The 23,164-nt window shown below is 40.8% G+C and overlaps 1 pseudogene; it reads left to right on the top strand.

The window, feature by feature from the left end:
- LOC129528223 (WW domain-binding protein 2-like) overlaps window positions 1-18,054 on the top strand; it is a 34,530-nt pseudogene extending 16,476 nt beyond the window's left edge.
- Window positions 18,055-23,164: the final 5,110 nt, after the last annotated feature.

The following is a 23,164-nucleotide window of genomic DNA, read 5'->3' as shown; positions in this document are numbered from 1 at the left end:
ATTGGAGAAAAAATATACATTCTAATGGTGAGAAAAAAATACAGAATATTACAGATAGATTAATTAAACATGGTAACATTTTAATAATCAGTGTATCTAGGCAGTGAGTATATGGCTGTTCGTTGCATATCATTCTGTCAACTTTTCTATATATTAAATTTTTTTCACAATAAAACCATGTGTGATGAGAAAAAGAAGCAAACTATGCAGTAAAGGCTAAAGAAGAAAAATCATAAAAGCTATTCTAGAATTGCTCTAATAAAATTTAAAAACAAATCTCAAACGGAGTAAGCTGAGTAATGTAGCTGTTTCCCTCTCACAATTCAAATACTCCTTAAAATAAAACCAGTAAGTCCAAATACTCAGAAACATAATACTCATAAGGTGTGGCATCTAATCATCTAATCAAAAATTATAAGATAGAGATGAAGCAGGAAACTGTGACCCATAATGAAGAGAAAAAATTCAATCATAGAAATGGGTATAGAAATAACAGAGCTGGTGAAATTATCAGAAAATGATGTTTAAAACCACAAGTGTAAATATGTTCAAGGATTTAAAGGAAAACATGAAGAAATAAATAGAACATATGGAAAAAACAAAAATTCTAGAAATTTAGAAATACAACATATGAAAAGAAAGTGTTACTGGAATGAAACTTACCTCAAATTATATGCTACATAATAACATATCAACGGATTTGAAAACACAGCAATGGAAATTATGCAAAATGAAATGTAGAGACGAAAAGACTGAAAAACTTGAATAAAGACTCCGTGACCTGTAGGACAGTATCAAGTAGCATAACATACATGTAATTGGGATCCCAGAAGAAAAGAAATGAGAAAAGGACAGAAAATATATTTGAAGAAATGATGGCTAATCAAGAGCATCAGTGAACACCTACAGATAATATATTTAATGGAGAAGATCAAATATTTTCCTCCTAATGTTAAGAACACAGCAAAAATATCTGTTCTTACCCCATCTATTTTACATTGTACTGATATCCTAGCCAGAGCAATAAGGCAAGAAAAAGAAAAGTAGAACTGTGTGAAGTTATTTGAGATGTATCCCAGCAGTGAGATTGCTGGTTCATGGGGTATACATACACGTATTTTGACCAAATGTTAACAGAATGTTCTCCAAAATGTCTGCATTAGTCTCTACTACCCCCTATTGTGGTGGAAGCTTGCCCTATCACCATACACCTGCCAGCACCTGGCATTGTCCAGTCTTCCAATTTGTCCCAATGTGAGTGTGTAACATCTATCACTGCCATTTAAATTTGCAGTTATCAAAATATACTACATTTGAGCATATCTTCATTTACTAGTCGCCTTTTAAGGTTCATTTTCTAGAAATTTCTTAGTCAATCTAACCCTTTCTCTATTGTGTTCCTGTCTTTTTCCTGTTGGTTTTTCAAGATCTCTTTTCTTGATTCAAGGCCCTTGGTTGTTTTTGAAATTGCAAATGTCTCATGTATCTGTCAGTTTTATCCATAGTTTTCTTTGTTGAGCGATAGCCTTCATTTCACTGGTGTCAAGTTATGTCACTTTTCACTTTGTTGTTAGTACTTCCAGGATTTTGTTTAAGAAATTCTTCCTCACTCCTAGGTTACAAAGGTATTGCCCTACATGTTCTTCTGGTTTCTTTTTTTTTCAGTGTTTTGCTTATACTTAGGTTATTAATCCTCTGTATATTTGTTTATGGTGTTAGGTAGATGTTAACTTTTAGTTTTTTCATGTAGTCATCCATTTTTCTGAATGGCATCTACTAATTGTCTATATTTTCCCTATATCTTTGTGATGACACCATTATAAGACATTAAATTGTGTGTCTGTCTCTGAGCTCTTCATTGTGTTCTATTGACTCTATTACTATAGAGAATGAAGCAATTTATCTTTGCTTTTCTGTTCTTTTTCAAATTTGTTTAACTTTATTACTCTGTATGGTGTGTGTTTTTTTCTTTTCTTTCTTTCTTTTTTTTTTTTGAGACAGTCTCACTTTGTTGCCCAGGCCGGATTGCAGTGGCATGATCTCAGCTCACTGCAACCTCCCAGGTTCAAGTGATTCTCATGCCTCAGCCTCCTGAGTAGCTGGGACTACAGGTGTGCACCACCACACCCAGCTAATTTTTGTATTTTTAGTAGAGACAAGGTTTTGCCATGTTGGCCAGGCTGGTCTTGAACTCCTGACCTCAGGTGATCTGCCCACCTTGGCCTCCCAAAGTGCTGGGATTACACCATGCCTGGCCTCTATATGCTTTTTAGAATACTCTTATCAGGTTCCTAAACAAATGTAGCTGGAATTTATTTCAGATTGCATTGAATTTATATAATAGCTACATAAAATTTATATACATATAAAATTTGGGAAAGAATTGACACTTTTCTACTGTTAAGTCATTCCATCCAAGAGCATGTAATAACTGTTTATTCAGGTCTTTAAAATTATGTTCTTCTATGAATTTTGAATTTTTCTCTATAGAGGTCTTAGGTATTTGCTGCAACTTGTGTATTCATTATCATTTTGTGGGGGTTTATCTTTGTTTGTTTTGCTATTAAGAAAAATAACTTTCTGTTATATTTTGTATTTGGGTATTACTGATGTAGAAAAATGCTACTGATTCTTTTAAATTGATCTCAGATCAGGCAACCCATTAGATGTAAAGTCCATGGATTCTTCTTTTTCTATGTAAAGGTCCTGTGACTTACAAATGATAACTGCCTATCTTTTCCTTTCCAGTTCTTACTCCTAAGATTTTTTTCTTTAATTTATTTAAAACATTGGGTAGGATCTAAAGTAGGAATAATATATGCCTATTCTGGACCAAAGTGGTTAAGAAACAGGTATATCTATCCTCTTTGCTGTTTTTTCTCCATCTCCTGGCAGAGGATGCTGAAGCAAGGGAGAGGAGGGACAGGATGACAACATGAAAGAACCTTTGATCCTTGCATCATTGACTAGCATGCAGCCTTGTGAATATTCACTTGGACTTTTCATGTTAAGCCACTACATTTTTAGAAGTTACCTGTTTTGGCAATTAGTGTTACCATAACTAAAACACTCACACACACACACTCACACACACACAGACCTTGAAAATGGATCTTTGTACTTTGTTCTGGGCAAGAGAGCTAAACATAGAAATGTAAATTTTCTTTAAATCAATATATAATTTAAATATGATCCCAATCATCCCCAATAGTGTATCAATGGAAACATGACAGATGTCTGTAAGTTTTATCTTTTAGTAAATATTTGAAGACAGAGACAGAAAAAACTAAAAGTAGATTATTGAATAATTTTTCTTGCAATACACTGTGAAATAGGTTAATGGTATATAATAGAGAGACTGACTAACATAACAAAATGTGTAGTACCAGAAGATAGAGGGAGTATAGGCTAAAGGAGATTTTAATTCAATAAGGGAAAGAAGGACTAAAGTAAACTGAGTACTTACTTTATAACTTACAACAAAATAAGCGTCAGGTGGCTTGAAGCTTTAATTTCACTTATTAAACATGTGTTTTGTTGAACACTTACTATATGCCAAGCCCTGTTCCAGCTCCTAGAGATACAATAATTAACAACAACAACCAAAAACAACCTCGAAAATTCCTACCCTCATGGAGCTTACCTTTCAGTGGTGGTAGAGAAACAGTGAAATAAATAAGCGAAATATATAGTAGGTTGAATGGTGACAAATACTATGAAGGAAAATAAAGCCATGAATAGAGTTAGTGTTTCCCCAGTAGGTAGGTGTGGGATGCAATTTAACTGGAAAGGTGACATTGGAGTGAAGACCTCAAGAGTGTGAGAGAGCATCGTTGTGCTCCCATGTCAATAACAAAAGCATAAAATGAATACAGGAAAAGCTAGGTGCCTATTTCTGAAATCTTGAAATGAGGATTTTTTTCAAAGTCTGATACTGAAGCTGGAAATCATAAAGAAAAACTGGACAAAATTTACAACAGAAACATTTAATCAAACTTAAGGATGAATGACAAGCTGGGTAAAAACAGCAACAGATTGGCAAAATAAGGGGTTATATCCAGGGTACCCATATAATTTATTGTTCAGACCAAAGTATTTTGGAGAGTGAAAGGAGGTACTATTTGTACTTATGCCAGGAGACCAGGTGTAATGTAGGACTTCCCCAGATAAACTAAACTGAGTTCTTCTAAATAGGTAAGACAGATATCTCAAGAGAGAAGTGCATGCAGTTCACAAATGACCAAATGCAATGGCTATGAACATATGAAGTTATGTTAGACCTCACTAATTACAAAAGGAAAACAAAACAACAATGGAACATCATGTTTTTTGCTCATCTATTTTAAAGATACATATAGTGATAATGCCTCTGATGTTGAGGATATGTTGGTGGGATTTCAAAATGATGTAAATTTTCTTCAGGGATACTGGGCAGAATGCATTAAGTTTAAAATGTCCATATTCTTTAACCCTGCACCTCCAATTACAATAATAAATTGTAAGAAAATAATCGGAAAAGTGGACAAACTGTAGTATCAAGATATCCAAAGCAGAGCTTTTAGCAATGGCAAAACAATTGGAAACATCCCAAATGGTCATCAGTAGAGATTTGTTTAAACAAATTTGAGATAGTCATACAATAAAATACTCTGCAGCAATATTAATTAAAGTGATAGATTTTATAAAAAACACAAAACCAAAAATGTCCACATGATAAAAGTTTTATTATTTCATTAAGTCCAGAACTGAATTATCTCCAGTGTCTTTCATCTGCACTTGAAAACTAGCCAGTTCTGGCCTCAGCATCACTTTTTCTTATAAAGCCTTGCTAAAACCAGATAGTAGTAGCCATCACATACTTACACTGACTCTTGCCAACAGTTTTCTTGAGTTAACAGTCTTGGTATGTATATGGTCAACCTTCCAAGTTATTGCAGGCAACAACTTTGCTAAATGTTTTGCCAACATATAATGAGGCACTCAGCTTTCATTTCAAAGAAAGGATACCGCTTGTTTCTTTACTTCCTGCCATTCCATCACTAGGCCAAATGACATTGATTTCAGGTTTTGGTTATGGAAGCACTCTACTTCACAATACAAATTTCTTTAAAAGTTAATGTGGTCTGCTGTTGTAAACGAAACAAAAAATGTGTAATGGCTCAAAAATCGTAGAAATTTACTGTCACTCACATAATGTCCAACACAAGTGTTCCCAAATGGTGGGTAGCTCTCTTATAAGCAGTATTTCAAGGATCCACAATTTTTTTTAACTTGTGGCTCCTTCATCTCCTAGGCTTCATCGTCATCAGGAGAAAAAGAGGAAGAGAAGGTACACATACTTCTTACTCATCTCAACCCCAAAGTAACATGGTTAGCTTTTGGCTAAAATTCAGTCACCAAGTCTGATCTAGTTTTTTATAAGGAATTGGGAATGTCATCTAGCTAAGTAACCAGGAAAAGGAGAAAATGGGTTTGGTGACCAATATGTTAGTCAGAGTAGGCTTACTAATGCTGCAGTAACAACTCCAACATCTCAGAGGCTTAACCAACAACATGTATTTCTTTCCCACACAAGTCTGTATGGCACTACAGGCAGCTGTCCACATAATAACTCAGCAGCACAGACCACTGGCATCTTTTGGCACCATCATCTCAGTACAAAGCCTCTTCCATGATTGCTAGAACAGGGAGGAGGAAACTGGAGAAGTATGCCTGGTCTTTTCACTCCTTCCGCCCAGAAGCAGCATCTGTTACTTGTGCCGAGTGGTCAGTCTCTGTCACAGCCACCCCCAACATCATGATGTTTATGGAGATATATATATATATATTTGTCATGAATGGCCTTCAAATATTTGTTACGTGAAAATCCATAGAGTGTGAAATAACAGAAACAGCATGATACCACTTTTTAAAACTATGTACGTGCAACATAGATGAAACTCAAAGGACCTTACCCTTTGAAATTCAAATTAAATTCACTCCAACCCCATTTCACATTCTCCCTCTCTCTCCAGTTCTCTCAGGGACTCTCTTCCTGAGGTCCAGGCCTCAGGATGGAGCGGTGGCCACTTACTGCTTTCTTCAGTGCTTCTGACCCTGAGCTTATGCAGTCACTGAAGTAGGTCAGGGAGTAGATAATCTTGTCCTTTTTGCCATCCTGGGTTGACATCACAGGACATCACCCCAGAAGTGTGGAGTGAGACAAAGCATCTTTCCTTGATGTCTTCCAGAAAGATCACTGAAGGCATTGGAGATTTGAAAAAATAGTGAGAAGAATTACATTTTGGCTGCACATAGAAGAAAAGTCCAAATGAATGTTAGATATCCCTAAAGTGGCTCCAAATGTCCCTCTTCCATTTTTACAACTCCACCTCTGAGTATCAGCAGTTTAACCATCTCTTTGGTCTAGTTGTCTCTTGTCAATCGTGATTTTAGTGTCATACTATCTAACTTTGAGCAGTATATTAATTAAGACAGTTTCCTAATGTTATTGTATTTATTGTATTCAGAGAAATTCTGATTTCTTAAGGTAATTAATGTTATTGAGATAATATTAAATTATAGATAAATAGTTACACTTGAGTACACAGGCATTCAAAGAGAGAAAGAAAGGGGAGAGAGAGCGAGGGAGAAAGAGAGACAGAGAATGTTTCAAACCAACATGTTAATAGCAGTATCTGTAGGATTAGATTGAAAATGATTTTTCTGTCTTTTTGATTTACTGTATGTTTTTTGCTTTTTCCACGATGAGCAATAATTCTGTAGTAAGAAAAGATGAAAGCAGTAATTGCCATTAAAACACTACATTTCTTACTAGTCTGTTTCAAACACCAGAAATTTTGCTAACTCCTTGTCACCCTTCTGTTTCAGAGTCAGTCTTGCCAATGATTGAATCACATAAACTAATAGGTTTTACTGAGATGGTGGAGCATTACTCGCTTCCGGTCTCTGGCATTCAGTGGGGAAGTGCACACGTGAATGGGAGAAAGGCAAGGTTAGCATCCTCTTTTGTTTCGCTCTGTCACACTACCCTTTAGGCCAGATCACATGGCACTAGGATCTGTATTCCCCAGGGAAACCGTCTCCTGAATTTAAAGTCAGAGCGGAGAAGAGGGCAAAGGTGATAAGAAGCAGAGCTGAAATTTTTAATAGGAAATGCCTCATGGAGCCTACAGAGGAAAAGAGAGAGAGAAGATTGTGTATTTTAAGGTTGTTCGCAAATCAAGCCATTTCCCTTCTAGTTCTATGTAATAATTACATATTTTTGAGGAAAAGAAATTCTAGAATATTTCTCATGGAGTTTGAAATAGACAATCAGGTAGTTGTTTACTTAAAAGGTAATTACTTTCTTTAGCTCAGTTGAGTGAATCCTGTGTTTGCAAGCTCTACGGTGGGGTAAGATAAGAGTGCAATAGATTTGTTCATTCAAAGGATATGTATTGAATACATGCTCTATTCAGAGGTCTGATATTTACATTAATAAATAGTGGGTCATGGAGGCTAAGCAATATCCATATGGGATGAATGCATTCAGAAGCCTGGCCAAGAAAACATCCCTGAACCAAATAAGAATATGCGGTTAGTAAGCATTTAATAAGTATTAAGTAATAAACACACAAAAGAGGTCAAATAATGGTGTAAGTGGTGGGGGCTTTTGAAGGCCTATGGCAAGGTATCCCAAAGCATTAAATATATGAGCCCACTGCTATCCTCCATCATCTCTGTCCTGTCATCTGATGACTGATTTGTGAGACTATAATTCAAGAATTTGTGTAAGGAAGGTGCACAGATGTTTGTAGCCCCATATGTCAGTGCTTCTCCTCTGAATTTTCCACAACACGCTCACTGAATTCACCCTGAGCCTATCAGCCTTCCAGGTTTCTTGGGCTCTCAAGTAAAGATGAGTGCTAATTACTCACCGTGAAGTTGAAGAAACAATCAGCTGAATCCTTCTGACACTGAGTAGTGGTCTATTTCATAAGCATGCAAGAAAGTGTTTTAGAACAACTTGCCTGCTCTAGTCAGGATAGACTATCTCCCACCCCAAAACTCAGTGGCTCATAACAGTAAACATTTATTTTTCACTCAAACTCTGCTGTGGGTTTGGGCAACTCTCCAAGACACCGCTACTCTCCATGCGGTGACTCAGTGATCCAGGCTGCTTTGATCCTCTTGCTCCGCCATCTCAACATGAGTCCTCCATGATCACCACAGCAGGGAAGGAAGTGCTTGGAGAATTCTGCCTACTTTTATATGCTTTGGCCCAGAAGTGTTGCATGTTCCAGTTGCAGTCCATTGACCAGAAAACATCATATGCCTCAGTCTAATGAGAGTATAAGAAAAGTAGGTATGCCCACAAAGTATTTTAGAACTTTATTATCTCTGATCTTTATTTGACTTTTCTTTATTGTTCTGAAGGAGAGATTTAATTGAGTTTGCATAGGTGCATTCAGTGTGGAGCACCTGAATTGGGCAGAATTCCTGTTGGCATCTCCAAGGTGGCCAAGTTTCCTGTGCTGGGTACATATACGATTGCCTTGTGCTCATCCAGCATCTCTAGCTTTGCCTCCCCAAAACAATGTACCCAAGCAACTAACATAAAAAAAATCAATTGGGGCCATTTTTCTTTTTTAAAAATCCCTGAGGCTTCATAGATTTTCCCCTGTGGTGTATCCATCACACACAGTCTGTTACCATGACCAAAGGTCCACAGCCCAGGTCTATATCGAAAACTAGTGTCTAATGTAGGAATGTCCTCTCCTCACTAAACAATTATTGAATCATTGTCATGTGCCAGACTGGGAATATAATGGGATTTCTATCTTCAAACACTTTTTGGTTAGTAGGAAACATAGATCAATGAATTATTCTAGCTCCTCACATAATGAAGAATATGAGGTATGCTAAGAGACAGCTGGGAAGGGTAATCTAAGTCTGCTTAGGAAATTCAGGAAAGCTTCCAAGAGACAGTGACATTTGAACCAGATGAGAAAGCTGAGGAATGTGAAGAGCAGTGAAAAGAAACCAATAGCAGATCCTCAGTCTTCCCAGAACTAAAATGCAGGAGGTTGCAGGAGGTGAGAAGGAGGCTGGAGAAGTAGGTGCAGCCCTAACAGGAAGGTCCCTCTGCCATTTCCCAAACAAAACTTTTCTGCACCCATTTCTAATTTGACCATAAGATGTGGAAGTGAGAAGCCACTCAGGAATTCAGGAACTCATGGGCTCACTTCCTCCCAAATGTTGGGATCTCCTTAACGTAGCCCTGAGATCAGAAACCCCAAGGAACAGGGAAAAGCTCATTTACTTCCTCTGGTCTGGAGCCAGCTGGCAAAGAAGCGAGCAAATAAAATCGATGCAGTACATCTTGTGGCGGGTCATCCAGACACCCGCACATAGCTGGTTACATTTGTGTCCCTGACTATCTTCATGGCTCACAGTGTCCACTTCGCCACCACCGATCCCACGCCCGGTCCCTGACCCAGGAGGGGAGCGCAGCAGCCGGCAACCTGCCAGCCTTCTCACCTCTACGTTCTCCTAGACTTCATAACCCCATTCGCTCCCAAGTCTCCCCAGCCAGGGTTCTCAGGGTTTGGCAAGAATGTAGAATTAAATACGTGGCAGATGTGCTCAGGGTCAAGGGGCTTTCATTCTTTTGCTGATTTGCAGTTTCTCTGACAGTCTAACTCCGTCCAGGCCTCTCTGATTATTTCCTATCCCATCACACTGTGAGGTCTGGAGGTCTGTGAATTTAGCTTTGAGCATATGACCAAATCTAGCCAGACAGTGTCAGGGACCCAAGAGCCAGTCTACAAAAGAGATAGAATAAAATATCAGTGGCTGGTGACGGGAGAAACCAGTCACGAGAGAGTTTATCTCGGGAGGTGACAGACAATGATAGGTGTTGCAAAGTCTTAATGTCAACCAGTATCTTGGCAGCTGAAGTTCAGCTCGCCTAGGGTAAGAGGACATTATCAACCTTTGCTCATCCTCTGAGGAATAAATGTGTCTGTTACCAATCCAGGGGGCCCAGGACACCATAGTAATAAATGTTATGCCACCTAGCAACAATGACTGTGACCCAGCAATGAATTGTTTGGGGAACAGGTCATATCAGAGTGACTTTTAAACAACTGTTCCCTTACAACCTCCTGTTTTTCAACTGGGCAACCATTCCCGGCGTTAATGCCACTCTTTGTCCCTTAAGGCGGTATAAATTTAGGTTTTTGTGTGTCTGGAAAAGCACATGCTTTCTGGCCAGACTTGGAGCACATCATCAATTTTAACATGATGGAAAAGGACTGGGATGTTTGTGTTCAGTCATTCTGCATAAAGGAGAATGAGGTCTTGGGACTGTCACTATCTTTAGAATCCACTTCTCAGTTCCTTTCCTGAGATGGCAGAGACAATGGCAGTAGCAGGAAATGATGCGCCCATGTAACATACTGGTCTGTATTATAGATTTAGAATGGAAAAAAATAGAATGCCGAAGAGTTATTGTTTTTCTATTCTTTTGGGCAAGAAACACTTCATAACAAGGCAACTGCTGGCTGTTGTTAATGAAGGGGGATTTCCGTCTGTGGTAGGCTAAATAAAGGTCCCCAAAGATGTTCACATCTTTATGCCTGAAGCCTATGAATGTCACCTCATATGGCAGGAGGGACTTGGCAGATGTGATTAAATCAAGGGGTTCAAGATGGAAAGATTATCCTCATTATCAGAATGGGCCCTAATGCCATTGCAAGTGTCCTTATAAGAGAGAGCAGAGGGAGATTTGATTCCGGAAGAAGAGAAGGCAATGTGACCCCAGAGACAAAGCCTGGAGTAGATGTAGCCACAAGCCAAGGGATGGAGCAGCCACAAGAAGCTGGAAGAGGCAAGGAACGTGTTCTTCCCCTAGGGGCTCTGGAAAGAACCAATCCTGCTGACACCTTGACTTGAACCTGGTAAGACTGAGTTCCTCTATCTGGCCTCCAGAACTGCAAGAGAACACATTTGTGTTGCTTTAAGCCACTTAGGTCATGGTAAGTTGTAGGAGAAGCCTTAGGAAATAAGTACACCAGTGGGTTACATTCAAAGGGAAGCCTCAGCTATGTGGTTACATTCTATAGCTCTTTCTTTCTTTCTTCTTTTCTTTCTTTCTCTTTCTTCCTTTCTTTCTTTCTTTCTTTTCTTTCTTTTTCTTTTTTCTTTCTTTCTTTTCTTTCTTTTTCTTTTTTTTGTTCATTCGTTCTTTCTCTCTTTTCTTTTATTTTCTTTCTTTCATCTCTTTCTTTCTTTTCTCTTCTTCTCTTCTCTTCTTTCTCTTCTCTTCTTTTTTCTTTATTTTTTTAAGACAGGGTATCCCTCTGTTGCCTAGGCTGGAGTACAGTGGCATAATCATGGCTCACTACAGCCTCAACATCTGGGGATCAAATGATCCTCCTGCCTCAGCCTCCCAGGCAGCTGGGACCACAGATGCATGCCACCACACCCAGCTAATTTTTCTGATAGAGGTGCTGTCTCGCTATGTTGTCCAGGCTGGTCTTGAACTCCTGGTCTCAAACGATATTCCTGCTTCGACCTCCCAAAGTGCTGGGATCACAGGCATGTGCCACCACACACAGCCTGGTTTTTAAAATGGGATATATATATAAATGGATATGTATATGTGTGTATATATATATATATAAATGGATATATATGTATTATTTAATACAGAGTCTTGCTCTGTCAACCAGGCTGAAGTGCAGTGGTGCATTTTTGGCTCACTGCAATCTCTGTCTCCTGGGTTCTCCTGGGTTCAAGTGATTCTCGTGCTTCAGCCTCCTAAGTAGCTGGGATTACAGACATATACCACCACGCCTGGCTAATTTTTGTATTTTTAGTAGAGACCAGGTTTTGCCATGTTGGCCAGGCTGTTCTTGAACTCCTGACCACAAGTGATCCACCCGCCTTGGCCTCCCAAAGTGCTAGGATTACAGGCATGAGCCACTGTGCCTGGCTTGGTCTTATATATTTTTAAATGAAGTGGTTGTGTGGGTAGTTACCTGTCGGATTTGCACCATTATAAAAACAAATACAAACTACTTGGCTCATTTGCAACAAAGTTTATGCAAGAACTGTGGCAAGTGAGCCTCCTGAAGTTCAGGAACTGCAAGAGAGAAGGGTTCCTGTGAGAGCCACTCCCAGAGGTCTTGGCCAATCAGGATGGCTGCAGCAGTGAGCAAGTGCTGAGCTGAATTCAGGGGCCTCTGGAGATCAGTGCTGCTGGGCGTGGAGCATCTTACAGTGCCCCACACAGCCACCCTGAGGCCAAACAGGATGCCCCCTTTTCCTGCTTCTACACATATTCCTTAGACTTCTCCTTTTTTGTGATATTTTTCATTTTCAACTCAAACCTGCCCTCAAAATCACTTAAATCTGATTGTGTCTTTGTAAACATGTAGGGAGTGAGGACACACCATGTGATTTGCCTCGGGCCCCACACACCCTAGGGATCATTCTTGGATCCTCTATGCTTGGACGGGACACAATTGTTTTAGTTACGTAGGACCAGGAGAATTTGCAAAGTTATCAACAAGAGCATAGGGTCAGAGAGGAAGAGTGAAGCAGAGACAGTGAACTTTAGAAGCATAATCTCATTTAATCTTTCCAATATCCAGAAACTGAGGATTTCTTAAATTCACATATACACTGAGGACCAGGAAGACTTGTTATTAAAGTTACCCGTGTAAGTGGCAAAGCTGGGCTCCAAATCCAGGCTGGGTTGATTCCAAGGCTCTTGTTTTTCACTGCGCAATTCTGAAGGCAGCACAGGTTCCTGAATAAAGTGTTCTGGGCATTCCAAACTTTCAACTCTCACCAAAAAGCCCAGCAAAAATGGGGGGAAATCCTTCGGGGAACTATTCTCAAGTGAGCCACAGGAAGAGTCCTGTTTTGAGGGCAAGGCTTTTCTTGAAAACTACACTCTCTACCCAGCTCATTCCTGAAGAAGGGCTTTGGCATGTGGAGATTATGCCCTCTTGCTAGGGTACTGGAAGGGATCCATGTGGTATTGTCCCAGCAATAACACTGCCACAGAGATATGCGATCTCCAGCAGCTGTCGGCAGGCTTCACTCCCATTCCATCCTCCTTCCTGCATCCAGTAGTCTCCCAGCCCCGCCTCACCCTCCCACTGCTCCAGAAGAATGACAGAACTCAGAGCTGCAAGAGAAAGAAGACTGAATTCAGTCTCTCTTGCAGAAAAATTGTTTTCCATCAAGTTGATAATAATGATCACACTGAGAATGAATGACTCAAGATGAATATCCAAAGATATATCAAAACCTGGTCAGCAGTCGTGGGGAAAGGAAGAAAGCCTGAGTTGAGTTTATGAAAGTTTTCCACTAAAGTCAGCAACAGCTTAAATTCAAACCAGGCACAAGACGCTTGAATCTCCATATGAGTTGTTCATCAAAGGGCTGAAAGAAAAGAAATCTGAGCCCGAGCACGGTCTGGCCTAAAAGCTTTCAAGTGACTCCTTTCTGGTAAGGAAACTATTTCCTTTGTCTGTACATGTTCAGGAAAACTGCCTTTTTGGAGCCTGGTTCATTCTCAATTCAGGTCACAGTTATTTTCACCAGTTAAAAGAAAAAATCCTAAGCATGGAAATGTCTGCTGTTCACCATACTCACACTCACAGATGCACACACACACACACACACACACACACACAATTATAAATACACAGATCGTGTTTATTCATGCTGGAATACTATATGACTTACATGTTTATTCTAGGCTGATTTCAACTGGGGTGAAGCAGCTAGCACTCTGGTATTCAGGTTATCTATGACTCTCGTTTGCTAGAAATCAGGGAAGTCATGTACCATGATATTGCCAACACACCTTTAATAAAAAAAAGCAAGCTCAGAGCTTAAATCCAGACTTCTTTGCTAAGGAAAGTAGGCTATTTAGACAGGATTGCATTGATTGAAAGTGAGGAGGAATAGCCAAACTCCACAAGGAAATGAATCTTCGTGGCTACCCCATCTCGGGCTTCCTTTCTTTCAGCACTTGGTTTAGACAAGTGGCTCTGGAGTTCGCAGGGTTTGTTTACAGTCAGTTAAGAGGGATCTCCCCTCTGCTCACTTGATTTTCAGCTTGCAAACCCTTACATGGCATTCGGATGGAACAGTAGCTGGGAGATCATGAGGGTCTTCCGGTGTGTTTCTTAACAGTGTGCCTTAACATTATTTTCTCTTCTGGCTTTTGTTTCCTTTTTTTCCTGTTTCATTTTCTCTTTTATTTTTTTTCTCTGTAGTCTAATGGGATTCTTAGAAATTAGAGCTGAAAGAATCTCTTTAAGCTTGTCTCCCCTATCCCTTTTCAGGGCACAGTTTTTAACCTAGGGTTACATTTCCATTTTTCCATCAAGGCCCCTTCTAAATGCCTCTAACTGTGGGGTTCCCACCACTTCCCTTGGGAGACTATCCCCTGGCCTCACAGACTTGGCTGTAAGGAAGATTTTTTGAGAACCCATCCACCAACTCTTCTTTCCTTGCTTCATGCTACTCCTCCAGGCTGCCTCTCCTGAAGGTGGATTTGGGTTTCTGCATCCACTGCACTCCCCGCAGGAGGCACAGATTTGATATCTACACAGAGCAATGGCTATTTTTACGGGGTTCTTTTTTGGGGGAAATGTGAGTCTGCTTCTAGATAATCTGTCAGTGGACCGAGATTATAAGGCACCCAATTCAGGAGCCTTTTACATTTACATTTGGTGTGGGGTAAAGCAATAGATGAAATGAAGTCTGAATTTTGCCTATTAGCTTGTCTTACTTGCATTAACTAGTTAGTGGAAAATAAGTCGTGTTGATAGTACCCTTTTCTGTTTATTAACAAGGTGATTGGATTTCTCACAAGGCTGACAGGGTGTTTCTGTCCATTTTTAGAAACTAGTCCAAATAGTACTGGGGGAAAGAAGAAAGTGTTTCCCTCTAGTCCATAGAATTTCTCGGCAGAGACGACCCCAAATCATGCCCTTTGTAGACATGTTAGAATGTTCTGGCTGATGGCCTGTGCTCACACACCACCAAACCACTGGTGGAATTTGGTTCCCTGTCAGCCTTTCTCCATGAAACTTGAGACTCAGGAAACTTTCAAACAGATCCTGAAGTTTTAGAATCATAAAAGCTGCCCCAAAATGAATTAATAATAAATATTTTAAAAGATTTATGACTATTTCTGAAACCTTACTTAAGTAAGACAGGAACCAAGTCGGGATTTGCCCAGAGTGCAACAAATTGTCTTTTAACCCTAGTTGGGAAGAGAACAGCCATTCTTGGAAAACTTAGAGATCTGCCTGATTACAAATTTACAATTTCCTTCCTTATGGCACTGTGGAAAAAATACGTTAATGAATAAAAGCATGTGCAGCTTCCTTTATTTCTGTCACACAATGCATGTCAGTTGTGTAACTATTGCCTACCTTTTAGGGGGTCTCCTTGGGGTAATTGCCAGAAACCTAATGAAGTTTCGGGAGCCCAGAAAATTTCCCAGCTGAGTGGAAATGTTGTTTCAGGGGAAACAGTTTAACACAGTAGAATTGTCTTCTCTTATAAGCCAACACCCTTCCCTTCTTTTCCCTTCTTTGCCCAATGTCTCAGTTTTACACATTTTGCTTCAGCAGTTACTCTCATTTTGAAAACATCCCTTTCTCCAATCCTGGGCCCTGACCTACCCAGGTGGGGAAAAGTTTTTGCTTTTAAATATCTTGTTACACCAACAGTTCTTTCCCCTCCTAGCTATAATTTTCATCTTCAAACTCATTTTGGGCATAGGAGTGAATTCCTAGTAAAGGTCCCCAAACACCCAGAGTCCTGAAGGTGGTAATGGGAGTCTATATATTTTACATATTTCAAAAAGCCTAATGGAAATCACATATTTACTCAGAATAAGGCTGCAGGAAAGATCAGTACAATTTCTTTGATTTGGTTAGAAATATAGCAAGTCCGTGTGTTAACGACGGATAATTTGTGTGGATGGGAAATATGTCGATGTCAGCACAGGGACTCTGGGGTATGACCAGTAAATCTCAAGCTGTTCTTAGAGCCCCCCGCCCCCCCATCAACTTTGGTAGATAAAAGCCTTTGGAACAAACAGTGTGAGGTGGGGAAGCGGGTGCAATTTCTAGAAGGGAGTTTGAAGCTGAGAAGGTCAAGAATCATTGCTCTGTAATGTTCCTTAAGTGACCCTGTGGTCCTATAGGGCCAGTGCCTTTACTTTTGATGGCTTTCCAGAAGGAAGGGAGGTTCCAGGAGGAATCCAGTGACCCAAGGATTGTTAGAGCATCTTATCTGACTTCTTCCTTGCATTTCTTCTTCTGATAGAGCAGAAATGTGTTGCAGATTCCAGGAGATTGCAGGTTCCCATTCCTGCTCATCGCTGGCTGCATCAGTGCCTTGTTTTCTCTTTCTAGGAAATTAAAGGAGGTGACACCATCTATTTCTTCATTCCCTGCAGAAGAGGGAGAATAAACCAGATATTATCAATGTTCAAATTCCTTGGAGTAGGATACTTTGTAAATACAAGTTGTTATGATCTTATTAGTCCAAGAAAAGCAAGAATACAAAGACCGATACAGTCTAAATGGGGCCCTATATATTTTTACATATAGGTAAAGAAATAGATATATGTGTATAAATATATACTTATGTATATCTTATACATATGTGTACGTCTTACATGTGTATGTATACACACATTGTTTTTCCATTTTTGGTCTGATTTATTAATAATTAGTGTTCCATTAGAAAATGAGTTTTATGTGAATCATGCACACACTGCTGAAATTGTTTCAATGGCAGATCATATTTTACCATTGGGGTTTCATAAGTCACTGCAGAGCACAACACCATCTCCATATTCATATTTCAGATCTGTCAAGACACCCGGATAGTTCATCTGATCACATGGATTTCCATTCCAGGCCTTGAGAGACAAGAAATCCGGTCATCACAGAGAGCCTGGGCAATTAAACTGAATCAGTGCTCCCGGTCTCAGCGGATGTCTTCTGGGTTACCATGGGGGACATGGGTTGGTATGAGGTTTAATCAGGCACTAACAGCACCTTGCTGGGAACTTCATGGTTGATAAAGGCAGCCGCATCAGACCAAGTAGCTCCTACTTTTTAAAGAGAAAGCAGCCTCTTTTGAAATGTAAAAAAGGCAGGCTTTGTTGCAGCATGCAGTATGAAGAGAATCTGAGAGGAGTTGCAGTTGTTTCTTTCATAGGCCCTAGCATTCTTTCTGGGTCTCAATAATAAAGTGAAAGGCACCCCTAAGGCTAAATTTTTAAAGGGCCGTCTATGAACCCCAAGCTGGCCAGCCCTGTGGGCCCCATTGCTGGTCCACTATTATGTAGGATTTCGCTATTACACTTGTCATTGTCATGCTGCTTTGTGAATGACATTGGTCACAACCAGGTTCTTGTGCCATTTTGAATAGCTGGATCCATGTGCAAAAAAAAAAAAAAAAAAAAAATGAGAGAGGGAGAGAGAAATACCATCCAAATAGGGCCCAAGAATGTGTGAACAGGAGCCTCTTCTGAGGTCTAATTGCACTTGTCTCTGAGGAGGAGAAATGATCTTGAAGGAGTTATTCTTTGCCCTGGAATTTCATTTTGCAGTAACTCTTTTCAGGCAGTTTTTAGTCTCAATGAACGTGGGAGGCGTGGTTGATAGTCCTATTAAAAGAAGTCTTTAATTTGTCTATATGTAGACTGACTATGTAATTTCTCATTAAAATCAGGACACTTTAGTGAAAGGGGGTATTAGTCATAATCACTCAGAGACAACAGGCATAAACCAGGGTTATTCCAGGCACATGGTGACTCAACAGGCAGGCTGGCTTTACAGCTTCTAACAGCAGAACCCAGGCTTCCTCACAGAGGACCCCTGTCCTAAACTCGGAGGCAGGTCTCGGAGAGTCACAAGCTAAGACAGTCCACTTAGCAAAATCACAGGAACCCCAAGTATGCAGATGAAGAATATATAATTTAAATAAAATAAAGAGACAAAATGTTGCTTCATTCACAACTGGATATCTCTGTATTCTTTTCTAGAGTTACAGAATGCTAGTGGCATCTTCTTTACTATTATTTATCCCCTCTTTCCTCTTTTTCTTTTTCCTCATCTCTCTTTTCAAGCTCTGAGACACTCAGCAGTGCCTGTGTTTCTTGGTGGCCACAGCAATCGGGGTTTACAAGTGTGGTCCTTCCCCATCCCCAACATCCTTCACTTCTGCAGCTGCCAGTGGCCTTCAGAAAGACACATTGAATCCCTTCTAGCTATCGGATGGGAGCCTCAGCACTTGCCTTTCTCATCTGATTCTTCTAGAGCTACTGAGTCACAGCATCAGTGCTGGGATGCTTGATGACAAAAGTCACTGCACCCCTGCCAACCACCCTGAAGCCTCGGAGGAAATTTTCTTGAAGATAGTGAGGGTCAGGGAGCAGGAAGGGGGTGAAATCAACCCCAGAACTCCCGTCACCCACTTGCCACCACTTCCACGACTCTATCCTTCCCAGCACTTGCTGGGAGCCTTGCCCCAGAGAAGAGAAAGGTACCAAAATCTCTTCTCAAAAGCACCCAGATACTGCCACGGGGTTTGTGTTATTTTCCCCACATTTTAATTCTATTTAGTTACTGTATTCCACTTCAAAACAGGACAAAGAGGAGGAAGAGTAAAAGAAGAAAGGGAAGGTTGAGGTGCTCCTAGGGAATAGTCTTGGGGTAAAGTAACACAGGGTGACAGCTATTTTGAGGCAAAGGAGAGAAAGAGCAGGAGGCTAGGGATATGATCAGGATAATGAAATGTTGGTGACAAAAAGGTCCAGGAATGTAGTCAAGTGTCAAAGGGCCCTTGAAGAAAAGAATTCCCTTTACTCGCCACAAATCTTTTTTTTTTTAAGCCAGTTCTTAAAAACTGAAACAAAACTTTGTGTCTGTTGTCACAATTTCTCTCCAGCATGAAACATGACAGTATTTAAGCCTTCATTGACACATCCGGAATGCCCCAAAGAGAAAGGGGTTAATTGAAAAGGTTGCAAACCTTCCAGTACATGGGACTTGAAACGGATGTACGTGGGTGTTCATGTGTATGTGAGTGTGTTCCTTCCTGGGCTTCTCTTTCTAGAAGATTTTGATGGTGGCTGCACTGTATCTTAACTGTCAAGCTATTTTTTCCCTGCTAGCTTTCATTTGTGTTTTTCCTCACCTTTCCGAGACCCTTACCTCTCCTCTCTTAAATCTACTCACCACAGAGCAGACATAATCCCAGATTTTCAGTAAATCAACACTATATGCTCCCCACTGACTGAGAGAATTTGATACTGACAGACTGTTATACCTAAAAGAAAAATACTGCCATGGTTCCTCACATTCTTCGCCAGGAAAAGAAGGCAGGGAGGAGTGTGTGTGGGATCCATTATAAATTAGGCAACACAGAGCCCACTATTCTTAACGTGTATTTCATGAAAGTGGATGCATATGATACCCTACCCTTGCCCACGTCTTTGACCAAATCAACCTCAGTACCTGGAGTATTTCCAAATGCAATTAACTCCCTTCAGTACCAGGGCACTGGTGATTTATTCGGACTACAGCAAGGGTAGAGTCCACTGCCCGAGAGAATGCACGGCCCTCCATGTGGGAGATCGAGGCTGAAATGTGGGGACTTTGAAGGCCACACGTTGCAAACTCTGGGCTCTGTCTTATGAAGGCATGTTCTGGCTGTGGGGTTGAAAGAGCGGTTTTCTTTTGTTATTCATCCCTGTGTCGATGATGGGCATGGTGGCAGGATTTAGACTTTGTGTTACCAGGTCAGAATTACTGAGAGCAGAACTGGCTTCAAGGTTTCTGAGTCTATCTCAGCTTTAAATATCAGATCATGAGCACATGCTTAGATTTAGAACTGACTGTCTTTAGGAGATTAGGACTTCTACCCATATGTTCCAGGGCCTGGGGTTGGGAATCCAGGTAAGGACTATCTAGGGACCACAGTGGGCAAAAATGTCTGGAGTAGAGTAGTTGGCAGTCGTGGCCTTACAGTGATCCAGTCATCTCTCAGACCAGTGAGCATGGAAGACTGAGTTATTGCTTGGCAGACCTTGGATGGAAGTGGCTACCAAGAGATCAGGAGCTACTCAAGGGCAGGTGCCATGCTTTCCCCAAGGAACAAACACCAGTCCCAGTATACACTGTAAAGGTGTGTGCAGAACAGGGAGTGGGTTTTTAACATCAATTATACTTCAGAAAGGATGCAAATATATGCCCCTCTTGGGAATTCACAAGCCATATTCACTTATTGAAGTCTATGAGAAATCCTTCTGAAATAAAACCAAACTTCTTATGTTTATTTGGTCAAAGAACTTCCTCCTCCCTACCCCTTCATAACACCTCTTAGGTGCTCACAGAATTCTTCAGGAAGGGCTGACTTATTCATCTCTCTGTTTCTAGTGCCTGTCACCATGACCAGCACCGAGAAAGTGGCAATATGATCTGTTCCTTTATCCCACACATACAGATTGGGCCCCAGGCAATGTTCCAGGTCCTGGGGATATAGAAGTAAACTAAATAGACAGTTCCTGTCTAGTGAATCTGATGTTCTAGTCTGTTCCCTGTAATCTCAGTTTGATCAATGAGGTTCAACATCAACTCAATCCCTTAAAGTCCCTTTAAGTGAACTCGAGCCAGCCCGAGCCAAGCAGGTGAACTGCTGGTGGACATGACCCAGCAAAGGAGTCCGCAGCCACTCCTACAGGGTACTTCAGGCAGCAGACGACCCCGCTGCTAGGTGGCGTATGGGGATCCTGGGCATCCTTGCATTCAACTGCATGAGCCCCCACAGCCTGCTGGTGTCTCTTCTGCTTTTCAGGGCGTCATGCTTTTGTCTGTCAATCCCAGCCCTGTGGCTGCCACAGCATGTGAATCTGAAGGAAAAATCACTCATTTTCACTTTTTCTCAGTTTCCTAACATATAGCAAATAGGGATGATTAATAATATTCATCTCCCATTTCATATCCCCTTTGGGAGATAGCAACCTCTCTGTAACACATAATATAGTGCCTGGGCCCTCTGGGCATTCAATACTATTTAAATTATTTCGTAAAAGCAAATTTCATTCCTTTTATTTCCTCCTTTTCAGCCTCTATATGTATTTTTTTCCATAGGCAATGTTTCTGTTCTGGTTTTTGTTTTGTTTTCTGAGGTCAGCGGCTGATGAAAGGAAACAATCACCCCATCCTCTGTGAAGCTGAAAATCCCCCAGTTTCTCCTTTGGTGCCCAGTGATACCACTGAGTGTCAGCATGCATCTGTCTCCTTCACTCATTTTCCAAGGACCCTCTCCGTGTTTTTAGTAATTGATTAGGGGCCCTGCAGAGGTCTCCTGCACCCCCTGTGGTCTGTTTCATTTGTGATGACCACACCTCCCTCACAACCCACTGAGATGTCAAAAGCTGCTATTCAGAGGCTGGCTGATCCATTGAAGTAGGTTTTGGCTGGGAAAACTCCCCCTCACCTCTTCTCCCCCACCCCCTCCCCACTGTCTGGATCTTCCTGAGGTCCTCTGGATCACCAGGAGCTTGGCAAGCAGGGAGCTCAAACTCAAAAGTGCTGGAACCACGGTGCAGGGTTTGTCTGGGCTCCCAGCCTCCTGACCCAGCACATGGAACCTTGCTGGGAAATATTCAGCATGTGCCTGTTACAGATTAGTTCTTCTCTTCCTCATGCTCCTTTTTTTGCCACACTGTTTAAGGACGGAGGTTCTCCTCAGCCTCTGGAATAAAGCCTATTTGCTTTGTATAATTCTACCCTCTCCTGGCTTTATGCTGGGTCCAATCACAGATTTTAATCAATAGCCACAAGTACCAGACCTTCTTATCTCTTCATTACCACTACACATCAGAACCCTATTTGCTTGTGCTCTTGAGAAAGAAAGACAGAGAAAGCGAGAAAGAGAGAGAGAGAGAGTGCGAGAGAGAGAGAGAGAGTATACTGACTCTGAGATCTTGAGAAACTAGCCCAATTAGAAGCTACCATAAATGGACTCTTAGGAGAAAGGAGTGCCTCTAAAAGTTCTAAGTAAGCTCTTCTAAGATGCCAGATAGAAGTCATATGCTGTGTACTGCATGCCAGACAATCAGCAAATGTGTGATGACACAAATGAGTATGTGTAAAGCTGGTGAGACCTGCAATTGACATTGGGACAATGTCCTGGTCCTACTATAGTTACACAAGATGTTACCATTAGGGGAACCTGGGTGAACGGTCTATAGGACCCTTCTATATTATCATTGCCATTTCCTGCCAATCTATAATTACTTCAAAATAAATAGTTTTAAATATTACATGGCGAGACTAAGCCAACATTTTGCTCCAGAAAAGTAGTTTAAAATTTGGGTGCTGTTTATAGATCCTGCCCACTTTTTAATGACGATAAGACTACGGCACCCAAGCTTTTCTCAATAGACAACTTACTGCAGACCCACTAAGGTGGCAGGCACTGAGGATGTATATTTAGCATGGTTTTCACACATGTTGCTGAGAGTAGACATTGGGTGAATGATTGGATGAATTTAAAAATAAATGAAATACCTTTCACAACATCTGGATGGCAGGGGAGTCAGAGTTGTCCTTTTTGCAGCAAAATGGCTTAGTGGTTTGCAACAGAAGGTAGAACCTGAATATATAGTGTGGTTGCTACATTTGACTATAAAAACAGGGCTTGGAGCAATAAACCAACCATGATTATAATAATAGTGACCGTGTCTTTCAGTGTTGGGGACCCTGAGAGTCAGTATGGTTTATCTCTATATCCCTACTCTAAAGAGCAGGTGACTACTTTCACGATGAAAAGAGGGAAGCCACCAGATCTTCTATGTACAAAGCCTCTTTGAGCCTTTTTAAGCATGTGGGTGTCCTTCAGAACTGAAGCAGACCTCCAAGACCAGATATTTAATACCTGAAATGAAGTAATTCCACTGGAGTAGAATAAGAAACATCAGCCTGGGAACAATCAAGTTTCAAGATGAACCATCCATGTGAACTCTTTCTGGAATATTAGTTCTATACTAACTATGCCCTCATCCTCCCTCCAGACGGTGGACAGCCCCGCCTGCCCTAGCCAGACTTAGCTACTCAAT

The sequence above is a fragment of the Gorilla gorilla genome, chromosome 17 (assembly GCF_029281585.2).
Source record: "Gorilla gorilla gorilla isolate KB3781 chromosome 17, NHGRI_mGorGor1-v2.1_pri, whole genome shotgun sequence".
In the NCBI taxonomy this organism is placed as follows: Eukaryota; Metazoa; Chordata; class Mammalia; order Primates; family Hominidae; genus Gorilla; species Gorilla gorilla.
This window is presented reverse-complemented; position numbering and strand designations above follow the sequence as displayed.